Raw genomic sequence first — 23,933 nt, 5'->3', positions numbered from 1 at the left:
AGATTTACCAGCAATCTAGGTTTGTTCAATACATCACATCAGTTGTTTGACACTTTGACTTTTTACTATAAATTCTATGTCCTATGATCCTGCCCCACTAGCAACCTGATGAAGGAGCAGTGTTCCGAAAGCTTGTACTTCCAAATAAATCTGTTGGACAATAGTCTGATGTTGTGTGATTTTTAACATTTGATTTTAATTCAGGAGCTACTTTTCATAGATGTGGGATTGCACTTGGCACACAATAATATTAAATATAACATTGTGAATTTTCTTTAATCTTTCTGTAAATTTTGTAATCATCATGATAGCGATATCAGTTTCACGTGGAATGTTTACTTAACAACTGACTAAATCTTGAGATATTCTGGAAGAATTTAGTTTATATGCAAGTGCAAAACAATGCATGAGCAGTGATTTTACAATTGGGCCAATTTTACTTTCTTGTTAAATATACCTCCACTTGGTAGAAATGTTATCAGAATCACCGAAAATCAAATTTGACACTTCATTTATGCTATGGTCGTATGGGTTAGATTAGATTCTCTACAGTGTGGAAACAGGCCCTTCAGCCCAACACCGCCTCTCTGAAAAGAAACCCACTCCCCTACCCTTTATTTACCCCTGACTAACGCACCTAACATTTTGGGCAATTTAGCATAGCCAATTCACCTCACCTGCACATCTTTGAATTGTGGGAGGAAACTAGAGCACCCAGAGGCAACCCACACAGACACAGGGAGAATGTACAAACTCCACACAAACAGGCGGGAATCGGACCCAGGACCCTGGCGCTGTGAGGCAGCAGTGCTAACCACTGAGCCACCGTGCGATGCAATCGCATTTGGCAATGGATGTCTAGCCTACCAGCTGGAGAACTTCAGTGCCATCCAGTTTGCTTCAGTTTGTGAAGGGCCACCTGAATTGAGGGCCTATCAGACACTGGCCAGCAACCAATCTAAATGCCTTTATTTACCTTCAGACTTGTCAACTGAGGGCCATTGCATTTCGCCAGCTGAGTTAGCTATGACTAAATGGAATATATCACTAAATCAGAAGTTGTATATTTGAGACCCAGTCATGTGTTTTAAGTTCATAGTCCATGCTGACACTTCAGTACTGTATTCAGTGAATGCTGCACTATCAGAGGTATTATCCTTCAAGATGACATATTGAACTAAGGTCTTATTTGCCTTCTTCGTAATAATTATTTTTAGATTAGGTTACTTACAGTGTGGAAACAGGCCCTTCGGCCCAACAAGTCCACACCGCCCCGCCGAAGCGCAACCCACCCATACCCCTTACCCCTTACCTAACACTACGGACAATTTAGCATGGCCAATTCACCTGACCTGCACATCTTTGGACTGTGGGAGGAAACCGGAGCACCCGGAGGAAACCCACGCAGACACGGCCTGATAAAAAAGCATGGGATCAATTTGAAAAAGAGGAAGAGAGTTCTCTCCTCTGTTAGCCAGCAGTTACCCTTCAACCAGCACCACTACAGCAGAAGATTGTTGCAATGCTGTTTGGGAGATATATAAATTGTTGCAATGTATAAAATGTGACAACCAATGACAACGCTCCAAAAATACATGGATGGTTAACTGTGACTACATTAAAATGCACAAGTGTTTGCCATGATCTGCCATAGTCATGTGGCCTCTGTCATGTGGCACACACTGCAGGCAGGTAGGAGAAAGTGAGGACCGCAGATGCTGGAGAATCAGTCGAAAAGGATGGCGTTGGAAAAGCACAGCAGGTCAAGCAGCATCTGAGGAGGAAGAAAGTCGATGTTTCAGGGCTTATGCCCGAAAGGTCGACTCTCCTGCTACTTGGAAGTTGCCTGACCAGGGGTGCTTTACCAGTGTCACCCTCTTTGACACAATGTAGGCAGACATTTTGTCTTCACTTCAATCTAGTCCTGGTGTTGATCACATAATTGTGTCGTAAACTGAAAGCATCGAGTCAGAAGAAGCAATGAGGTTGAGTCTCCAATGTTGAAATAAAAAGAGTTGAGCTGCACTGAGAAAAGATCACAATAAAAACCCTGCTTAAGAGAAAATCACTGCACACTTTTGCCAACTAACTCCTATTCAAGGTACTAGGAACATGAGGTAGAACTGAGAATTCTCTCAAGAACAGTGACTAAATTATGCAACAGCAACAGATTTGTCAAGCAAACCAGAACAAGTAGAAGTCGCTACACTTTTATCACTGTTGGGTAGAGACGATTTCAAACTATATTCCACCTTGAGTCTCTCTGAAGAGCAGGAAAAAAAACACACAGCAGAAATTTGAAAAACTTTGAAGACACATTTTGAGCCCCAAGTGAATGTAACGTGTGAATGGTACATATTCAATGCTAGAGAACAAAGTGAAAAAGAATCCATTGATCCATCATTAACGCAGTTTGCAGAAAATTTGAGAATTTTCACAAATAAAAGATGAACTAATTAAAAATAGTAAGAGATCCTTCCAGGACAGCATGATTGCTGAGAGAAGTGAATCTGACTCTTGAAGATATTATAGACATGTGCTGAAGATCTGAGCTTGTAGATAAAGTTTATTTGGGAATACAGACGAGTTTGTCCACAATGTAGAGAAACAGCCTGTCCACTGTGTTGATAAATAGCCTACATCTGACATGTGTAACAATGTGAACAAAACAGCTCAACTTTCAGAAGAGCAAACAGAAAACTTAAGCCCAAAGCAACAACAGGAAAGATATAAGAAAGAGATTGGTAAACTTGAAAGGATTCATAAAAGATTTACAAGGATGTGCAAGGCTGGGGCTATTTTCCCTAGTATGTCAAAGGCTGAGGGACAACCTTATAGGAGTTTATAAAATCACGAGGGGCATGGATAACGTCAATAGACAATGTCTTTGCCCCAGGGTGGGGAGGATCCTAAACTAGAGGGCATAGGTTTAAGGTAAGAGGGGAAAGATATAAAAGAGACCTAAAGGGCAACGTTTTCATGCAGAGGGTAGTGTGTGCATGTAATGAGCTGCCAGAGGAAGTGGTGGAGGCTGGTACAATTACAACATTTAAAAGGCATCTGGATGTGTATATGAATAGGAAGGGTTTAGAGGGATGTGGGCCAAGTTCTGGCGAAGGGACTAGATTAATTCAGGATATCTGGTCAGCATGAATGAATGTGACTGAAGAGTCTGTTTCCATGCTGTACATCTCTGTGACTCAATGACTCTAAGTAACAAATATTGTGCAATTCAAAGAAAAACAAAACAAAAAGCCTGTCCACAGCGGAATAAATTGTTTTAACTGCAAAAAACTATATCTTTTGCATACAAGTGTTTAATTGGGAACTAGAAAACCAAGCTTATAAAGGTGATAAAGGTAATGAATACAAAGATGTCAGACAATGATTCAGATGAATCAAGAGTTGTTAATGAAGAGGTGTCCAGTGAAGATTCAGATTATTTAATCTACATCCTAGAGCAGGTTGAGAATCTCAAATCTAAAGGAGAAAAATGTTTGCAACTATTATGATGAAGAAGGTAGAACAAATGAATAAAAATTGCTGTTTAAACACTTGAGCTTTCCAGCTGTGGATAACGTTACAATAGATGGGAAATGAAAAAGGAACTTGAAGTTGAGGGTCTGTGATGGAATGGTGCTCACTCCAAGAAGACAAATCCCTCTGACAGCCCAATGCTGCCTTAAGTCTGAGGATGTGGAATGCCAGAACTTTGAGCTGGAGTTGCCCTGCATAGTTTCTGAATTTGCCCAAGAAAGGGTGGACAGTGGTAAATTGGTAAACATCAAACTAAACCAATCATCTCAACAAGAACAGTTCAAAAAATCAAACTAGTGATCTAAGTGCTCTAGCAGAGAGTTACATGGAGAGAATCTTATCAGACCCTGAGTGACATGGGGCTGTGGCAAGATATATGGCAGAATTGGATGACATGTGATACCCGTTTTGAAGTCAGTTTGCTTAGCTTAAGCGGCATGGCCTGATACCTGCCAGGCAGCGGCGAGGTCCTATTTGATGCTCACGGTTTCTTGTTCAACAGCTTGGCACCAGACCAACCCATCATGTGTTATGACCATACCAAACTCACCACTTGCTCCAAGTGACTTCCATGTTGGACAGGAGGCATCAATATTTCAGGATATCATTGGTACCAGCTATTCACAATCCACATCCACAGATACTGGCATTCAGCATTTGCCAACTTCTCATGGCACATTGGTGATCCAGTCGCACCTTGGGCTGCACTGGAAATGATCATGTCAACCTGCAGCAAAGACACTCTACACTCAGTTCATTGACTGGACCAAGTTGCAGGGCTCAGCACTTTGCTTGCTGCCATAACTTCACTCACTCTGAGCCTGCCTGGATGCTCACAGCATCCTCACCTTGCCTATCCATCACCTCATCCAACAGGAGTTCCAAGTCCATGCCAACAAAATGGCCATCAATTTACCACTGTCCACCCTTTCTTGGGCAAATTCAGAAACTATGCAGGGCAACTCCAGCTCAAAGTTCTTGGCCAGATGCACAATAAGCCTTTTAAAGATGGCACAGGTGCCATCACTGCCACTCATTTACAGGATCTCTGGTGAGTGGCAGGTTGCTCCAGGAACATCAAATGGTAAGATGCAGTGGAAATCAGAAGTAATACTCACCAAAAGGGCTGCAGTGCCAATTCAGGAAGTGAGTTTCGTAAGGTGGCAGTGGGAAAAATCACTTGGTCCCATGGCGAAAATTGCTCAACAAGACTCAACACAACTCACTCTTGGCCAAAACAAAAGGTAAGACGGCGCCAAGAGTTTTTCCACAGGCCGCATCATTTGATGAACAAACATAGATATAATGCCAGGCAGAGAGAATCTGAATGCAAGAACACAAAGGAATCAGCATACTGAAGCCGCAAAATGAAAAGATTGCCTTGTCAGACACAGTTATTACACTTAAAGGGAAGAGGTGCCTTACAGAACAGTGTAAATCAGCAGAGTAGGCTGAGAAGATTTTGAGAGTGAACCAGAGAGCATCTCATTCCAGCTAGCAGACGTTGGAGGGAAAAAACAGCATCTCATATAGGAACCATCACAGGATAAATCCACGTTAAAATTCATTGTTTGTATAAATAAATGGACAGATGTGGGATAAGCTAGAATAACAAACAGTTGCTAAAGCATGACAACAATAAGGTTTTTATCAGGTTACTTGAATAACTCAAAATATACATGAGTATGCATACTTTTTTTTTCTTTTCCTTTTGTAGCAGAAGAATGATCTGGATTGGACTGAGTGTTGGGATTAAAATGCAATTATGTAGAAATGTCTGCATGAATCTGCCGTAATCAGGTGACCTCCACAATAAAAGACACAATGTAGGCAGACATTCTGACTTCGATATAGCAGTGTGTTAAAAGCAGCTATTTTGTACGCCTGAAAGAAACTGCTTGGAAGCTTCCTAAAGGAATGAAAACTACTGAGAAATTTAAGCACTTTTTGTCTGTGTTTCTTCTTTAGCCAGCTAGAACTGTAGAGGCAGGATTATTAGTTAGAATCATAGATTCCCTACTGTGTGGAAACAAGTCCTTCGACCCAACAAGTCCACACTGACCCTCCAAAGAGTAACCCTCCCAGACCCTTTCCGCTACCCTACATTTACCCCTGACTAATACACCTAAACCTACACATCCTTGAACACTATTTAGCATGGCCTATTCACCTACCTGCACATCTTTGGTTTGTAGGAGGAAACTGGAGCACCTGGAGGACACCCACGCAGACACAGGGCGAATGTGCAAACTCAATCAGTCACAAATAGACTGCCACCCAAGGCTGGAATATTACCCAGGTCCCTGGTGCTGTAAGGCAGCAGTGCTAACCACTGAGCCATCATGTTACCTGGATGATTTGGGGAGCTGGCATTTGGGAACTCATTTGAATGATTAAGTTATCTGAAAATGGTTCAGTTCTGAACCACATGTGTTTGGCCAATACTCTGCCCATAATGTTAGCATTGCTTATAAAAACTGGGGACATCAGCATTGCACAGGTGAGCCCAGCTTTTTACTGCATTTGAAACGGATTTTGTTCTTACGATCTTTGAAGCATTTTCAAATTGCAATTTTGGCAAGCAAAACATTTTGTACATTTCTACTGAGCTTATAAGTTCATGATTTCAATCCACTGTTTCTGCCTTTTGCTATGGCCATGATTTCACTTCATTATGCTTAGATTTGTCAAAAGTCTTACTGCAAAATGACATCTGAGAAGGCTGGGCTCGATTGAGTAAAAGTTAGATAATGCTCAGTTTGGCAGTGTGAACTGGTTACACAGATCCACGCAAAGCTAGGAGTTAGATCTCATTTATAAATACCTATCATGTTACTGACTTTTAATGTATACCCCTCATCAGTGGATCAGGACATCAACTTTATTGCTTGAGGATGACAGCATTTCTTGACTCGCTGCTGGGAGGTTAAGGTTATTGGGAGCAACGCACACAAGGCCTGCAGGGTTTTCGGCCTGCTGTAGATTAGGAGAAACATTTCTACTTCTAATGGCTCCAAACTCAGGTTAGAATGTTTTACAAAACATGCAACTTGCTGGTAACCTCCAGTGGTCTCTTTCAGGGCCACTTGTTGGTCTACATTTGAACACAGGTACACCCAACCACAGCAATAATGCTCAATGATTCTAGTGGAGGTGGGAAATCATACATCTTCTGCTTTTAACTTTTTTCAGTTGCTCGCATTACCCCCTCAATGGGATGGTGACCCACACCACACTTTTGGATTTTCATTGCCTTATGACTGAAATTTGGAGTTTATGGCAATATCGTTCTTTGCAGTCATACTTGCAAACAATAGGTGATGGTTTAGACTAAGTAAATATGCATTAATTTAAAGAATATTCTAAACATGATAACCTGGCCGGATTATGTTACTAGCAACCAATTTATTTCATTCACTACACAAATGTCTTTCATACATAAGGAGCCTAGGCAAATGAAGTACAGAGTGCAATCAAAATTTGCTATGGCTTTGACACTTTACATGTAGCAGTGCTTTTCCACACAGGACTGATTTCACAGCATTGCAAAATCAAATCTTCTAGGTCAACCTTTCAGTGTTTTGTATCAGCTGAAAGAGACGCCGTTGCTTTCAGTACAATACTAGCGAAAAAGGTACTCAAGTGCACAATGTATTATGCAGTGGCCTGTTGCTTTTTACAAGCTAGAAAGAAAGTGCCCTTAAAAGCATCATCACCTCTCTGATCATAAGGATTAGCTTAGGCAGTGTATGCAGTGCATTTATCTATTCTGTCAACTCCTCACATCTCTTCACCTTTTTTTGAAAATTGCGCTGTTTTGCTACAAGGCCATGAGATATTTTTAATTTGTGTTATTTAATGGTTTTAAAGTAAAGGTAATTTATTTTGGAAACTTCTGGTGCATGCATAATCATAAAAAAAATCTAAACTTGCTTTTCAATCATCAAAGCAAATATGCCAACCATTTTTTTCTTATCACGTGTAAATTATTTCACTCTGACACTACTTTCTGAACTGCAAAAATCTTATTTAATGCCTGCAGTTATTCATTGCAGTAAGGCAATTGATCTTGATATGAATACAGCTTGGAGTAGCATTAAAGAAATAAACAGAGCATCCTGAACCAGCATCACAGAAATTCAGGTCTAAGCTGACAGTAGTTAAGAGGACAAGGTTATTGCTTTGGCAGCAAGTGACAAGGTGAATGTTGAAAGTCCCAATGAATGAAGATTAGTATTCTGACATTCATGTCTACCTGCAAATTGTTACAAGCTTATATAAATGATGAATATGATTCAGTGTCCTCGTAATAGGGATTGTGACAAACTGTAAATAAGCAGGAATAATTTATAGCGTTTTAAGTTACTTGCACACCTTTTCAGCAGAAATTGTATATCTTTACTGATAATTCCCCAGCTGGCTAATATAATTATCAGGAAAAATATCTTTCAACTTATCTCTATAGGTCTTTGGTTCAACTGGCAAAGCTCCTCACTTTTGAGTCAAAATATTCAATTCCCACCCCCCCCCCCCCACCCCCACCCCCAGGATTTCAGCACCAAATTCAAGGTTGAAAGTCCAAATAGTTATTTCAAGAAATGCTACACTGTCAGAGGTGCTGTTTTTTAGATTTTTTTAGACTATGCCCGTTGCCACTGACATTTATAAAATATTAGATGCACTATTTAAAAAAGATGAAGGATATTGTCCACAGTGTCTAGGCCAACGCTTACCATCTAATGAACAGGACGGCTGCATTTACTCCGTTGCAACAGTGACAATACTTCATTGGCTGGGAAGCAATTTGAAATGTCATTTGGTGATGGAAGTTGCAGAGCAAACCTTTTAGAGCGATAACTAAATGAAGAAGATGAAAAGCAAGCTAACCACCAAACAAACAGGCAGAAAACTCACTCCGAATAAATATTAGTAACACTAATAGTGAGCAAACAAATATTTCTCAAGGAATCTGCAATCTTGCCTTAAAAAAAAATTAATCAGTTGTGATTTCACCTTTTGCAGCCAAAGAGTTCCATTTGTGGCCATGGGAATACTGCAAGGAAGTGGGACTAACATAAGTAATAGTTTATGTTTGGCTGTACTGGCTTAGTGGGCCAAAAGGTCTATTCTTTATTGCAGATTCTATGATTGCATGGTACCAGTTCCATTTATAGGAGACATTTGAAGGGAACCTTTGTTACCAATATTCTAGGCAGAATTTGCCTGATGTAAAATACAGAGAGTAACTTTGCTTCACCCTTTTATTTCCCAGATTAATCTGCGGATAGAAGCCTAAAGATAGTGCTAGCCACTATCATTGTACTGTTATGTTCACAGCTCTGTAAAATGTGAACACTTACCTATATCTCTAGCCATAAAATGAGCTGGCCTGCAGGTGAGCCTCTCTTAGGGTGTTTTAAGTTGCAATCATTGAGAAGAAAGAGAAAATATCCTTCTGCAGCCTGCTATAACCATATTGACTATTATATCCTCGGTAAAATGACAGATTTGGATGAGCTACACCGAGAATTCCTATAACTTTTTCTTTAGTGCTTGCTCTTGAAATAGTGGCAATACTGTGAAGGCTGCAATGATTGTTTATCCCTAGCAGCTATGAAAAGTTGTTAGTGGATCTCTTTCTTCAACTGTTGCAGTCTTTGTCATGACAGTGCTCTCACAATAGTTTTATGTGCAGAATTCCAGGATTTTTTTGCCCTAGTGTCGGTGAGAGAATGATGACAAAGGTCTAAATCAACATGGTATTTAAATTGAAAAGGACGTGGAGCTAACCATATTTCTATGGTGTTGTGAACATTATTCTTCCTAAAAGGAGAGATTAAAAGAAAAGGAAGTGTTGTAAAAGTAACTTGGTGATTTAATAACCTATCACTGTGAACTACACCTGTCCTATAATCCTCTGAGGGAACTGTATTCTTTCAATTCTTGTATCTTGCATATCCTCAATTTTAATCCCTCCATTATCGGTGACTGTGTCCTTAGCTGCTGGAGACAGTAGCTCTGAGTCACCAAACTGACCCTCTTTGCCTTTCGACCTATCTTTCTTCATTTAAGATGCTCCTTAAGCTTAGCACTTTTCCCAAACTGTAAATCATCTGGCCTAATCTGTCCTTTTATGTGCCTCAGTATTAAACTTTGTTTGATAATGTCTCTGTTAAGAAGCTTTCAGACATTTTATTACCTGTTTAATGAGTACATGTTGTCATTGCTGTTGATGACTACAAGCTATGAATCAGACATACCATCATGTCAATATGTCAGAGGTAGAGACTGCTGAATCCAGAACAGTAGTGATTATGTTCCAGTATCAGTAATCCACGGCTTTAGACTCATGATCCAGAAACTTGAGCTGGGGAATTTAAATTTAGTTAATTAAATAGATTTGAAGAAAGAAAACGATATCAGTAATGGTGACAATTAGATTACCAGATTTCCTAAAAGTGACCAGATAATCACCAATGTCCTTCCAACAGGAAGTCTGATATCCTAATCCAGTCTGACCTATAGGTAGCATGCCACTTAATTTCCAAAAAGGAGGCTCACCACTTGGCTTTCTTATAAACATATGAATGTTGAGCAGGAGTAGGCTTCTCAACTTCTCAACTGTTTGAGTCTGCAATAACAATAACATTCCATCTACTTATGGCTGATCTGATTACTCCACATCTTCTCAAGGGCAGTTATGGACAGGCAGTAAATGCTGGCTTTGCCAACAAGAGCCAAACCTGCTAGTGGTTATCAAAAAAAAATGTGAACTGCTCTGTCCTGGATTATGTTTAGCAGCTTGTGTGTTATTATGTCTATATTCACTATCAGACATGTAGTGAATTTCCATCACACTCTTGAATCTTTTTGGTGTTGGAAGGATTTTCAAGGAGCTAATCCACTTGTGACTGAGTGTTGACTGTTGTTTTTGACATCACACTGTAACATCCAATTAAACTTTGGGTCACTGATAAGTTCCAAAATGCTTCTGTTGTTAACTTTGCATTAATGATTCTAATGAACGTCAAGGGTATGAAAATGGTTGCACTGTCACATGGGTGTTGTTTGCCATTTCTCAGGTCCCTGTCAATACATGGGCAAGATCCCACTGCAGGCTGACATAATTGCGAGGTATTAAGGGCAGAAGTAATCGCTCTGGAATTGTCAATGGTCACCTTATTTCTGATGTCATGATTGACAAAGATTGAATAAGATTGGTTTCGACAATCTTAACTTGAGTGCCAAATATAAATCAAGCTACTACAATCTCTAGTTTTATTTTATCAAGATATGGTTTCACTAATTACTGTAACCTTGTTAGTACATCCTCAAACTCAGACATTGAACTGTTCCTTTGAGGTCTCAGAGTTGATTAAACTAAATGGAGAATGTTAAAGACTTTAGCCTAGAAATTCAGATGCCAACTAATCGCAGCATGCATCCAAAAACACTGCCACCAAAGAGCTGATTCACTCAAATCGACAATAAATCTGAAGCTACTGGCAACCACTCACGCTGTTTGCCTTAAACCAGCAGGATTTACTTGCTGTCCTTAGCCAGTAGACCACATAGCCACACTGACTGACAAGCTACTTTTAGGGCCATTCCTCATGCCTCAGCTTGTTGGTCATGTATAACTTCCTGTGGTCTTTGATATGATATGAGAGCATGTGACCCGATATAATCCACCTTACCCTGGGATTGCTTGAAGCATGAAACACTGCTACGCTTTGTCATCTATTAACTTAGTTTATGTCCAGACAGGTAGGGATTTGAGGAACACAATATTTGTGCTTCACAGTTAACTGTAATAGGTATCTGTTGGATTATTCAACATCAAGATTCATTTTGAGTTTCTTATGGTACGGGAGATAGTATAAGCATTGTCGCATCAGGAATTTCAACCCACTCAAGACAAACAATCACATCAGTCCCACAACTGAGCTTTGAATGTGTGCAGCTCCATTGCACAAGGATTAAGAATTGGTTCAAGCAAAATTCAATTTCTTGGCCTGTCTATGTAATGTTCCATTCCTATCTCCATTACTTCTCTTCTATACACATCAACAAGATTTTGTCCAGTTAATGTCAGTCAGAATTTACCATCTATCATTCCTACTCTTCGGTTATCATTCAAACTACCTTCACAATAGATTCAATGTGAAAATGTACTTACCTCTTTCTTCACCATTTTAGTGATTAAAAACGAATTTTTATCAACCTGGTCCTCAAAAGCAACTCTGCGTGTTTTAATGCGACCATCTCACGTATAGCTTGAACCAATTATTTCCTGTCTCTAACACAAAACAGATTTAACTGAATTCCAGTCTCACAACTTGTCTTAGGGAATCCTTCCTAAAGAAGGGGCTTACTGGCTGATCTTGTGACAGAGCCTTTAGGGAATGTGAATGCTATATCTTTGCAATTGAGGAACAGTAAATTACAGCCCACTGTGAATTTTCTTCTGCCAAACGTACCCTGCAGTTTTTTAAAGAAAAAGGCCTGACTCCTAATAAATAATTCATTCACTGGAAGATGTTATTTCACCAGTGTTTGTTGACCTTGCCTATATAACAAGTGAATAAAAATGTAATTAATAATGATGTTCGGTGTCAAAGAAAGGCGAGAATGACTTTGATTAACAAGGAGAATGAATAATTGCCCTTATGCAGGCTGACAGGGAAGAATGCAGTGTTATAGTACAAATATTTTAATCCCTTATCTGCCTCTCTACAAGGGTGGTTTCTGCAAACATTTGCTGACATCTCTCTTGCGACAGGGTGGCCTCATTTTTTATAATTTATCTCAGAGATGAGAGAGTGAAAAAAATGTAGATTGTTAATCCACTTCCTGAGGAAAGTGATTGCATTCCTGAATGAATAGTGATTTTTTGTCCAAAATCTCAACCTTGATATTTTTCTGATTTACTTTTTAAAATATAAAACAGTAGTGATTCAATGCTACTGTTTTCACTGATAGTCAGATTTTAAAGCTACTCCTACTTTAGCAAATATTAGCTAAAGATAAACAAAATTGACAATTTGCAGAATTACACATAATCTCAACGGTTTGTACATTTGTCCTGTGTGAAGATGGTATAGGTAGTTTCCTGATAAGTAGAAGATCTCAAGTTGCCAAACCATAATTTGCCAATCAACGGTTTCTGTGTCACTTCCCACTAACAACAATAGCTTGAGCACATAACATTTCAACTTGTACTCAAAAAGAATATCAAATACAAAATGCCAGATATTGAGAGATCAGATCCTCTACAGACTTGAGCCTTTATGTTCCAGCCAACCGCAGTCTCCTGGTAGTGGAAGACTAAAAATTCACAAATCAGAACTGGATGGGGCAGAGGGTAGTCAGGAAAACTGATGCCTGATATGGTGAAAGGCAACCTGAAATATCCTGTTATACTCCCATGGAGCCACCAACTCCTCTTCATGGTTTGTTTTCAACCGTGTTTGATTATGCTTCTCTGATCACAAATGCCTGTACATTGCTTGATTGCTGAAACCTGTAGGTAGAATGAGAATGAGAAAGTCATGTGTCTAACTTTACACACTCACACATACACACACACACACACACACACACACGCACACACACACACACACACACATGCACCCACACACACATGCAGAACATTCTAAAGAAGATGTTTTAAGGATCATTGGATAGCAGTCATTACTTGGTATAAATGATTGTAGAATGCACAACAAATGCTCCATTCATTTATATTTGAAAATTGCAATAAAGAGATCAGGCATAAGGATCAACTTTCATTTTACTGGCTGGGAGGAAACTGGTCCAGAGGATCAGTTATCCATGATGCATCCTGCCCATTGGTCGTGACTTGAATGGGAATTAAATGAGGGTGGATTATGTCACAAGCGATTGATCCATGATTACTAGTTTTTTACCTGACTTTGAAAATGAGAATATATTTTGACCTACCCATTGCCTTCTTTCAATTGCATCATCAAATGACAGGATACGTAGTGGAGAGCTAAAAGGTCTTGCATTTACATATTGTCTTTCATGATCTTAATACACGATATTTTTCAATCACTGAAGTGCTTTTTGAAGTGTAGCTACCATTGCCATGTAAGTAACTTGCCATGTAAGTAAGTATCAATTGATACATTAGCAGCAATGTGGTCAGATCAAATGCTATTATTGTGCTGTTAGTTGAGGGATTTATTTTGGCCAAGACATCAAGGAAACCTTCCAGCTCTTCTTCAAACAAATCCTTTCCAACTAGCTGAAAGAACAGACGGGACCTTGGTTTAACTTAGCAGCTGAAAGAGAACACCTTCAACATTGAAACACTCCCTCAGTTACTGTACATGGTTGTCAATCTGGATTGTATGACTGCATTGATAGAGTTCAGACTGAATCCATTTGTTGGGATTTGGATGCTATACTAAACTCTGCAGTAAGAAAGGTTTGTTGGGGAATAACCTTATGAGCAAAAATGAAAAAAAACACATTCAAATGTGGACAAACATGAGAGTTTGGACAATTGGATTAACGTGTAACATTTCAGTAATTGAAGCAAGGCACAGTATATAATTCAACAAGTGTTAGTTTGTCTTTCCATGGATCCTGGGATTTGTAATCTTGGTTCCTTGAATGTGATCTCTTGACTCACAGCATGCTTAAGGCTTTAACTCCGTCAGTTTAACTCTCTTTGCAGTTTAAAGCAGCAAATCTAATGTCCCAATATATCTCACCTGTAATGCTGAAGCTATTTGCTGACTGGTTCTTCATCTCTCCCTCTCTACAGCTCTGGCTAAGTGCTCTCTGCTCCCTAACAATGATATTTTTCTTTCATTTTCATTGAAAATAGTTACCATTGGCCCTAATAGAGAAATTTAATGCTAATCTAGTACCTATACTTGGATTTCTTATGAATATATGAATGATGAGCAGGAGTAGGCTCTCAACTTTTCAAGTCTGTAATAACATTCAATCTGCTTATGGTTATTCTAAATACTCCACATTCCCACATAATGATCATCTTCCCCTGCTTCCCCCCCCCCCCAAATGTTTCACAAGAATCTGTTGCCTTAAATAGCTCTGCATCCATTGTGTTTTCAGAAAGAGCTTTCCAAAACTTTCAATCTTCTGTGCAAAGAAAAAAATCTCCCTCTCCCTGTTTCAAATGGAAACACCTTATCTTTGAATATGATCCCCTCGTACTGAAATCACTCTCAAGAAGAAACAGCCTCCCAACCTGCCCCTATCAAGAACCTGTCAGATTCTAATATAATTTCAGTCAATTATTCTCTTCCACTTCGAGATTCCAGTGATTACAAGCCCAGCCTACCTAACCTTTTCTCTTAAGAGAATATACCCATTCTAGGTATAAGTTCGGTAAATCTTTTCTGAATTGCTTCCAATGAATTTACATCATTCCTTAAGTAAGAAAAAGAATACAATGCACAATACTCCATGTGTGGCCATGCCAATTCCACGTACAGCTGAGGCATTACATCCAGTTTTTACACTTGAATCCCCTTTCAATAAATGATAACATTCTCTTTGTTTCTCTAATTACCTTTGTGATTCATACATCAGGACATTGAGATCCTTTTACATCTCAGCACTCAGCAATCTCTCTCCACTTAGATAATATGTTTCTCTTTATTTTTCCTGTCAAACTGGACAATTTCACCCTTTCCTACATTATGCTTCATTTGCCAGATCTTTACACAATCAGTTAACTCATGAATGTCCTGTTGTAGCCTTCCTATATCCTTACTTACTTTCCTAACAGTCATTAGCAAATTATGGTGTGTGTTTGCCTCCAATAGTGTATTTTACCTAATGTGACATTGCCCATGTTAATTCCTGTCGCATAAGAAACTGGACCTGGACATTGTACTATTGAAGAATCCAGCAAGTGTTTTTTTTAGTGAAGGTAAGTGCGGGTGGACAGTTCTCTGAACATGGAGTCACAGGTAGACAGGGCAGTAAAGAAGGCTTTTGATACACTGGCCTTCATCAGTAAAGCCATTGAGTATAGAAGTTGAGAAGTTATATTGCAGTTGTACAGGACATTGGTAAGGCTACACTTGAAGCATTGTGTTCAGTTTTTGGTCACCTTGCTACAGGAAGGATGTTATTAAATGGAAAGAGTGCAGAAGAAACTTACAAGGATGTTGACAGGACTCAATGGTCTGAGATATAGGGAGAGATTGGGCAAGCTAGGACTTTTTTCTTTAGAGCATAGGAGACTTGGGGGGGGGGATTTTGTAGAAATGTATAAGATCATGAGAGGTATAGACAAGGGTGAATGCACTCAGTCTTTTTCCAAGGATTGGGGAATTGAGGGCCACAGGGCATCAGTTTAAGGTTCAAGGGGAAAGAATAAAAAGGAGCCTAAGGAGCAACTTTTTTCCCACATAAGATAGGATTTCTGTGGAATGAGCTGCCAGCAGAAGTGGTTTAGGCAGGTACATTAACAACATTTAAAAGGTATTTGGACAAATACATGGATAGGAAAGGTTGAGAAGGATATGGGCCAAGTGCAGAGAAATGGGGTTAGCATGGATGGATATTTTGGTCAGCATGGCCTGTCTCTGTGCTTTAGGACTCTATTACTCCAAAATGAAATATTATATACAAATATTACATTTCTCAAATTCATAAATGTCTGGGCTAATATTGGGTTATTGAGATATAACAAAGTGGCATGCTTCCAGTTAGATGTCCTGCTTCAAGAGGTTCAAGGCAGGGTGGAATATGACATATTTATACCCTCAGGTCACATGTTGTAAGTAGTATGATAAAGATGTCTTTTAAAGATATAAGGCCATTCTGACCAAGAGATTTCATGAAATGCCATTTTCTCCAAAGATATAAATTTATCAAACAACTGTGTGTCTTGTCAATTTGATAATTATATGAACAGGTAGAACAGGGTTTCCAAAAATAATGTTCCGAACTTCAAGGGTGATCATATAAGTATTTGAACAGGCACATGTTGTTCTCTTTTTTGACAATTCAATTGTCTGGTTGCTAGCTGCTGGCACACATCATCACTGCATGATCATCATCAGAGTGTTCTTCCTCACTCACTTCATGTATGATCGGTATGCCGTGTATTGGGTTGAGCTGGATTCCAGTCCTTCACAATTATTAGGAATAACTTTGGGTGACCTTGGCTGATTACATACTTTAGAAAACTTTGCTGGTATCCAAGTATTTGTATTTCTGCCCAGTGCATAGTCAGAATCATTTTCTATCAGCTTCAACATTGTTTATCTCTTTCACACTCCTCTATCTTTGAAAAATAGTGTTTTATATCTCAGAATTGTTAGACAATTGGTTGCTGAGCAAGGTCATTTGCACTTGACTTCAGAGTTTAAACTTAACCTTTCTTCATTGGTGTTGAACGAAAATGCAGCAAGATAATGCAAAATTTTGCTCTGTTGCTCAAAACCTGATGCTCACTGATTTGATAGGCCATACCAAACTTTCTGCCAAAGAGTTTAAGTATGGATAGTAGAGTGATGATGTGATCTGCAGGGAACCTACAGAGAGATGGCAACATTATAGACTGGTTACTGGATGTCGACTGGGTCAGTAGTGTCATTAAGGGCAGAGAGAGGCAAACATTCCCAGGTTATGATCAACAGCATAAAGGGAAATTCTGAAATTGTACATGAGTACATCAATAGTAAAAGGGTGGTAAAAGGAGGAGTAGGGCCAACCTGAGACAAAAAATGGGGTTTACACACAGAGGAGGGCTAAGGTGGTAAATGAATACTTTGCATCTGTCTTTCCTAAGGAGGTAGATGTTATCCAAGTCATAATCACAGAGAAGGAAGCCCAGCCACAAGAATGGTTCAAAATTGATAGGAAGCAAGTGTTGGATGGATAATTAATATTTAAAATTGTCGAGGCACTGGGAGTAGTTGACAAGCGTCCAGCAATATTGAAGGAAGTGAGAATGGGAATTGAGGAGGTGCTTTCAATCACAGTCTTTCAGTCTTCTTTAAACCTGGAGAAGGTACCAGAGGATTGGAGAATTGCAGACATTACACCAATTTACAAAGCAAAAATTATAAGCCCAGAAATTAAAAACCAGTCAGTTTCACTTCAGTGGTGGAGAAGCTTTAAGAAACGTATATTTGTGATAGAATTAGTAGTCACATGAAAAAAAGTTGGTTGTTTTGGATAAATCAGCACAGATTAATACAAGGGAAACTTGCTGGAATTATTTTGGACAGGTAACAATAAGGGTCAGTGAAGGTTATACTGTTGATGTGGTGTACATGGACTTTCATTGATATTTGACACACTACCTCACAACAGAGTAAAGGTATATCCCACAGCCTAAAAGGGATGTGGATACAAAGTTGGCTGAGTATCGGTAATCTTTATTTAACATGGTTTTGCCATAATAATATTTTATTTTAGTCCCCATCATTCCAATATTACATGCCTGACCCACAATAATGTGATTCTTAGTAGAGTGCCAGAAGAGCAGAGGAATAACTATGTGTCTGAGCTCAGCATTCCAGGACAAGTTCCTGTTCATTCAGATTGTTTTGGATATTGCCTGCAATAATTCAGGCTTAGTACGTTTTTAAAATCTGTCCCCAAAGATAGTCAGATTTCCAGTTCCAAAACAGCAGAAGAACAGTTTGAAGATTCTCCAATCTTCAACTTCCAGAGCTACCACTGAGTCGGATGAATATCAAACAGCTTTCCCCCTCCAGATGAGCAATATTGAAAGTAAGGCAAGAAATCTGAGAAGATATTTGGCTGAATCTTATCTTGCTGAAGTCCAAGTGGTGAGGAGTTTTTTACAGGGATTTCTCCCAGCAGGCTGATCAACTTCTCTCAGAGTATTGATCAAAGTTGCCTCATTAGCCACCTACTCCAATGCTATGGTATCCTTCACATCTTCTTCTGATCCCATCTTACCATGAGCCATTCCCAGGACAACTCACCATTCAGTGGATATCCCGGAATTCACCAGCATCCCTTGTGACTGTGCCCCCTTTGAAAGTTTGCTGCCCTCCGGCGAAGCACTGTGAGCCTGAACTGCCATGGCTGGTTCCTGACATTTGCCCCAGACCGAGAGGAAATGGTTGCCCTTGCACTGGGCAGACTCTGGAAGTCATATTGGATAGGGTAGAGGGGACAATTATCCTCTTTCTTTCAGAGCAAGAGTGAAGGTCATGACACCAGATCTACCAATCTGTCCTGATGTTGGCACCCAGGTTAAAGCAATCGCAGCTATCTAGATGATTGCCCAGGAAGGTAATCCCTTATTCTGAAGGCCATGTGCCACCATCTTCTCTCTGAAACCTCACACTGACTTTATCTCTGCTGCTGTACCCACCTCTCACCACTCTCACTATTGCCTGCAAGATCCCTCCTCGGTCTCTCCCAATTCAATCTTGAACAGCACCATCTCTGCCTGCCCTCTAAGGCCCCTCCTTTGTGGCTTAGGATACCTCTCCACCAGCAGTAAAAGCAAAAGCAGTGTCATTTCCATCTCCCTCAATACCTCCCTCTCCCTCCTGTAGGTTAGAAAGAGTCAAGAGGGCTGCGAGGCTGCCTGATGTTGAGCTCCTCAGCTCTCAGATTCTGAGTCTGACCAGCCCAAACTGGGTTTACAAGAAGATGATTTTCAACCTCTCACTGACACTCATCTCCGTTATAACCAGACCCCGCTACAGATTCACTTCATGGAAGTTGCAAACAGTTTCTTGCTGTCAGATGGATGGTGAAACAGTTTCCCAGAGTGAAGCAGATATGATTGATGAAAAGCATGGGGGTGAAGGTCACTATGTGGATAACTTCCTTGCAAATTGGTGGCAGAAGTCAAAGCATTTAATTAAATTAACCATTTCAAAGTTCCATGGACTGGCATCAGAGGCTGCTCTCAACTTAGAATGCCAGCAATCCTGAACAAAGACTATCCCACTTGACTTGAATTGCTGACAAGCTTCCTTACTTTGTGCCTGTAGCTCTAGCTTCATGGGATAAGTGCAAAAAAGCAATTCAAGGCAAGGCAGAAATGCAGCGAACATCGAGCTGAGACCCAGAGCAAACCTGCTAGACAATCAGCTTCACCCAGTCTGTGAGCTGGGATTGTGTTCATAAGTACAAAGTGTCCTTGCACCAGATTTCTGATTACATGATCTTCCCTCTATACAGTCATGCTGACACTGCTTGAGCATATTATGTGTTTCTAAACACTCTGCTATTGCAATCTGTATAATATTCTCTCACATTTTCCTAATAATAAGGTAACTAGACTACAGTTGCCTGTTTTGTCTTCTTTCCTTTGTAAATAATGGCATTATATTGGCAATTTTCCAGTCCTCTGTAACTTTTCCAGAATCTCAGGATTCTTGGAGGATTCCTACCAATGCGTCCACCATTTCTGGAGCTCCTTCTTTTAATATCCAAGGATGTATACCATCAGTTGGATTATTCGGAGATGCCGGTGTTGGACTGGGGTGTACAAAGTTAAAAATCACACAACACCAGGTTATAATCCAACAGGTTTAATTGGAAGCACACTTGCTTTCGGAGTGACGCTCCTTCATCAGGTGATCCTTCATCAGGTCCTGATGAAGGGCTTTTGCCCGAAACATCGATTTTGAAGCTCCTTGGATGCTGCCTGAACTGCTGTGCTCTTCCAGCACCACTAATCCAGAACCTGGTTTCCAGCATCTGCAGTCATTGTTTTTACCTCATGCATTCTTGTTATGACCCATGGACTATGTTTTTAAATATCTGCCATTGTTCCTCAACTGTCTTTGCCACTAAATCCCTTTCCCAAACCACTTCAGATACTTCTGCTCTCATTCCTTATTTAAATTTTACTTTGTTGTTCCTGGCTCAGGCTTCGCTCTCTCAAATTGAATGCCAAATTCAACTCTGGAAATCCTTTTCTCTGTGATCAGTGGTAAGGCCACTTTTGGAATACTGTGTTCAATTCTGGTCTCCCTGGTACAGGAAGGACATTGTGAAACTTGAAAGAGTTCATAAAAGATCTTCAAAGATGTTGCCAGGGTTAGAATGTTTGAGGTGTAAGGAGAGGCTGAATAGGCTGGGGCTATTTTCCCTGGAGTATTGGAGCCGAAGGGGTGACCTTATAGAGGCTTATAAAGTCAAAGATAGAGATGTCCAAAACCAAGGGGTACAAAATTAAGGTGAGAGGGGAAAGATTTAAAAGGGATGTAAGGGGCAACATTTTCACGCAGAGGGTCGTGCGTGTATGGAACGAGCTGCCAGAAGAGGTGGTAAAGGCTGGTACAATTACAACAGTTAAAGGCTTTTGGATGGGCATGTGAATAGGAAAGGTTTAGAGGGATATGGGCCAAATGCTGACAAGGGGGACTAGATTAATTTAGGATATCTGGTGGACATGGACGAGTTGTAACGAAGGATCTGTTTTCATGCCGGACAGCTTTATGACTCTATGACTATGACTATTTATTAAGCCTGCCTGAATTAAATATATTAAACATCAGCAGATTGAGAATAGCCTGATTCCTGGTGGATTGACAATCTATTGTTCCAGAAAACTGCCACAAATACAATCTTTGGCATGACTTTTGTCCGAGACAAGGAGAATTATTTTTTACTCAGAGGAAAATGAACATTTGGAATTTTGTACAAAGAATGTTGTGGTAGATCAGACATTGATTATGTTTAAGGTAGAAATTACTAGATTTAGGATTACAAGTGGTATACAGGGTCATGGGGATGGAGTGGATAAAATGCACTGAAGTGTTCGAAAAGTCATCATCGTAATGAATGTTGACCCAGGCCCAATGGGCTGAATGGCTAACTCCTGCTCCTATATTCCTATAATGGATCCAGTTCTTCAGCAAATCTCTCAGCAGAGGTACATTGTTGTCAAAGTTGATAATATGTAGCAAGAGTCGAGAGTGTGTTGCTGGAAAAGCACAGCACAGGTCAGGCAGCATCCAAGGAGCAGGTGAATCGATGTTTTGGGCATAAGCCCTTCAAGATAAATGTTTTTAAAAAGAGAGACAACTTTTGAGATTTTTTTATCCTATGGCTTTGGGATTTGTTTAATATCCTTGATTTTTCCTGGATTGGGATGGTCTCCAGGAATGGAATAAATGGTGCCAAATATTGTTTCTGGCTGATGTTGACATTATGTATCATGCTGTTAAACATCAGTCCTTGCACTGTTATCTTCAGAATGCCAGGCTTATGGTCATGCCCTGCCTTTGTTTGGCCCATGATGGCATCTGTACCAACTCAAGCAGGGACTAATTCAATAATCCTATCTATGCGCTGTTGGAATAGGTTTTGACCAAAAAATAGCCCAAATAGATTAGATTTTGTTTTACATTAGATTCCCTACAGTGTGGAAACAGGCCCTTTGGTCCAACAAGACCACCCCGACCCTCCGAAGAGTAACCCACCCAGACCCATTTCCCTCTGACCAGTGCACCTAACACTACGGGCAATTTAGCATGGCCAATTCACCTGACCTGTACATCTTTGGACTGTGGGAGGAAACCGGAGCACCCGGAGGAAACCCACGCAGACACGGGGACAATGTACAAACTCCATACAGACAATTGCCCAGTAACCATTGTAAACATTCCTGGGGAAATGACTGATATAATTGTCACAAGTTCCTTGATTATTCCGCTAAATGGACAGACTTTTTTTTATTAAGCTTGGGAAAGAATTGTGTTGCAGAAAATTTATGATTTAATTCTTCAAATGTTGATATTTTGTATGGATACCTTTTAAATGAAGTATGGTGTTTTCTTGGATATAGGTGTATGATTCCCATTTTCTTATACATGTTACCTTGTGCGGTGGTAAACCTTCAGATTAAACCTGTTTCCCTCATCTTGTTCAGTTCCACTGAAAGATTCTACTGAACGTCCACATTGCACTTCCTCGGGGATCAATAAATGAATTGTCTCCTAATGAAAAAATATGTCCCAACTATAGCCTCAGTTGACCTCTGTATTTTGCAACTTAAAACGGCATCACAGTATTTGACAGTTAAAAAAACCATCAACTCAAAGGTTTCTCCACAACATGCCAATAATATATAAAAGAAACAATTCAATATCTTAAACCTTAGTAATAACACGATGAAATGAAGTCCAGCACATTCTCTTCTCACTCGGAGGTGAAGATGCTGCTATGAGCTACAGCTGACAACATCAGTGACAGAGATTTCGAAATTAACTGCTGGGGATAATAGTGGATGAATGCTCAGCATGTTCTCATGACATTCCTTTGTCCTCTATTTATATGGAAATGTTAAAAACCATATAAAATAATGTGTTTACCTCTCCATTTAAATATCAGGCAGTGTAAAATTATAAGACTGCATAAGATACTACTCTAGCAGTGTGGCAAACAGCTATTTCCAGATTTTAATTATAATTAGATTTTGTTTTACATTTATCCAGTTTGTCATCCTAATGCTTTAATTCCCACTCTGCTTGGAGGTTGACATTTTTGGTCTTGATTTCTCTGGTTTGCTGTCTTTCTTTGCATCCCAACAGTTTACATTTCTTACTGTGCCCAGGTGGCTCTCAGTAAATGCTGATCTCATACCATTAAGCTGCAAGAGATTATATCAGTTTGAATTCTGTAGGTCTATCGTTATAAGATTAATTTTTCAACAAAACAAAATGTTTAAAAACAAAGTACTTGAAATGATTAATCAATTACATTATAGTTTGGTTGTACATCTGGATAATTTATATTCTATATTAGACAAAAGTTATTCACAAATGAGAATGATAAACTGATCCATAATATTCCAAACCATTTGATGACACACTGAGACAACAGCAGTTTGCGCAGTAAATCAGTCATCTGTTCCAAGTGAGTATTATTAGTCAGAAGCAAGTTGCTGCAAAGGTACCAATCAAGCTTATTACGTAGGCTGAGGGAGGGACATTTTCTAACAGGACGGGCTCTATTGCATTTCTGATCACATCAGTAGCTTCTACAGATGTCATCTCTCTGTTCAGCTTCAAGCTGTTATTTAAGAATGAGATTATTCATTGAGCCCAGCAAGAGGAAAAGAGCTCCCAACGTAGAACAGAAGTAAGCAATCAGCCCATTGGGTCTGCAGCAATGTTCAATGAGATCATGGCTGATCTGTAATCCTTAACTCCACTTTACTGCCTTTTCCAAAAAACCCATGATTCCTTGACTAATCAAAAATCTGTCTAACTCAGTCTTCAATATGCTTAACAACTCTGTCTCAGGGCTAAAGAATTCCACAGATTCGTTATTAAAATAACTCCGCAGAAGCTGGTATCCTATCACCAAATCACTGTTTGTTTCCATATGGAGAATCCTTGACACTAATCCAGCTCCCTCAGAGCCAGCTCTCAGAG

At 39.7% G+C, this 23,933-nt stretch overlaps 1 long non-coding RNA gene across 1 annotated transcript in view; it reads right to left on the bottom strand.

Annotated features, from left to right (window-relative positions):
- Window positions 1-11,814, bottom strand: part of LOC140482291 (uncharacterized) — a 131,492-nt gene extending 119,678 nt beyond the window's left edge. The window contains exon 1 of the long non-coding RNA XR_011961698.1: window positions 11,717-11,814. This is a non-coding gene — a long non-coding RNA (uncharacterized lncRNA). The remainder of the gene's footprint in view (window positions 1-11,716) is intronic.
- Between the last annotated feature and the right edge of the window lie 12,119 nt (window positions 11,815-23,933).

This window comes from Chiloscyllium punctatum, chromosome 1 (assembly GCF_047496795.1).
Source record: "Chiloscyllium punctatum isolate Juve2018m chromosome 1, sChiPun1.3, whole genome shotgun sequence".
Classification (NCBI taxonomy): domain Eukaryota; kingdom Metazoa; phylum Chordata; class Chondrichthyes; order Orectolobiformes; family Hemiscylliidae; genus Chiloscyllium; species Chiloscyllium punctatum.
The sequence above is the reverse complement of the archived record's forward strand: the minus strand, read 5'-3'. Positions and strand labels throughout refer to the sequence as shown.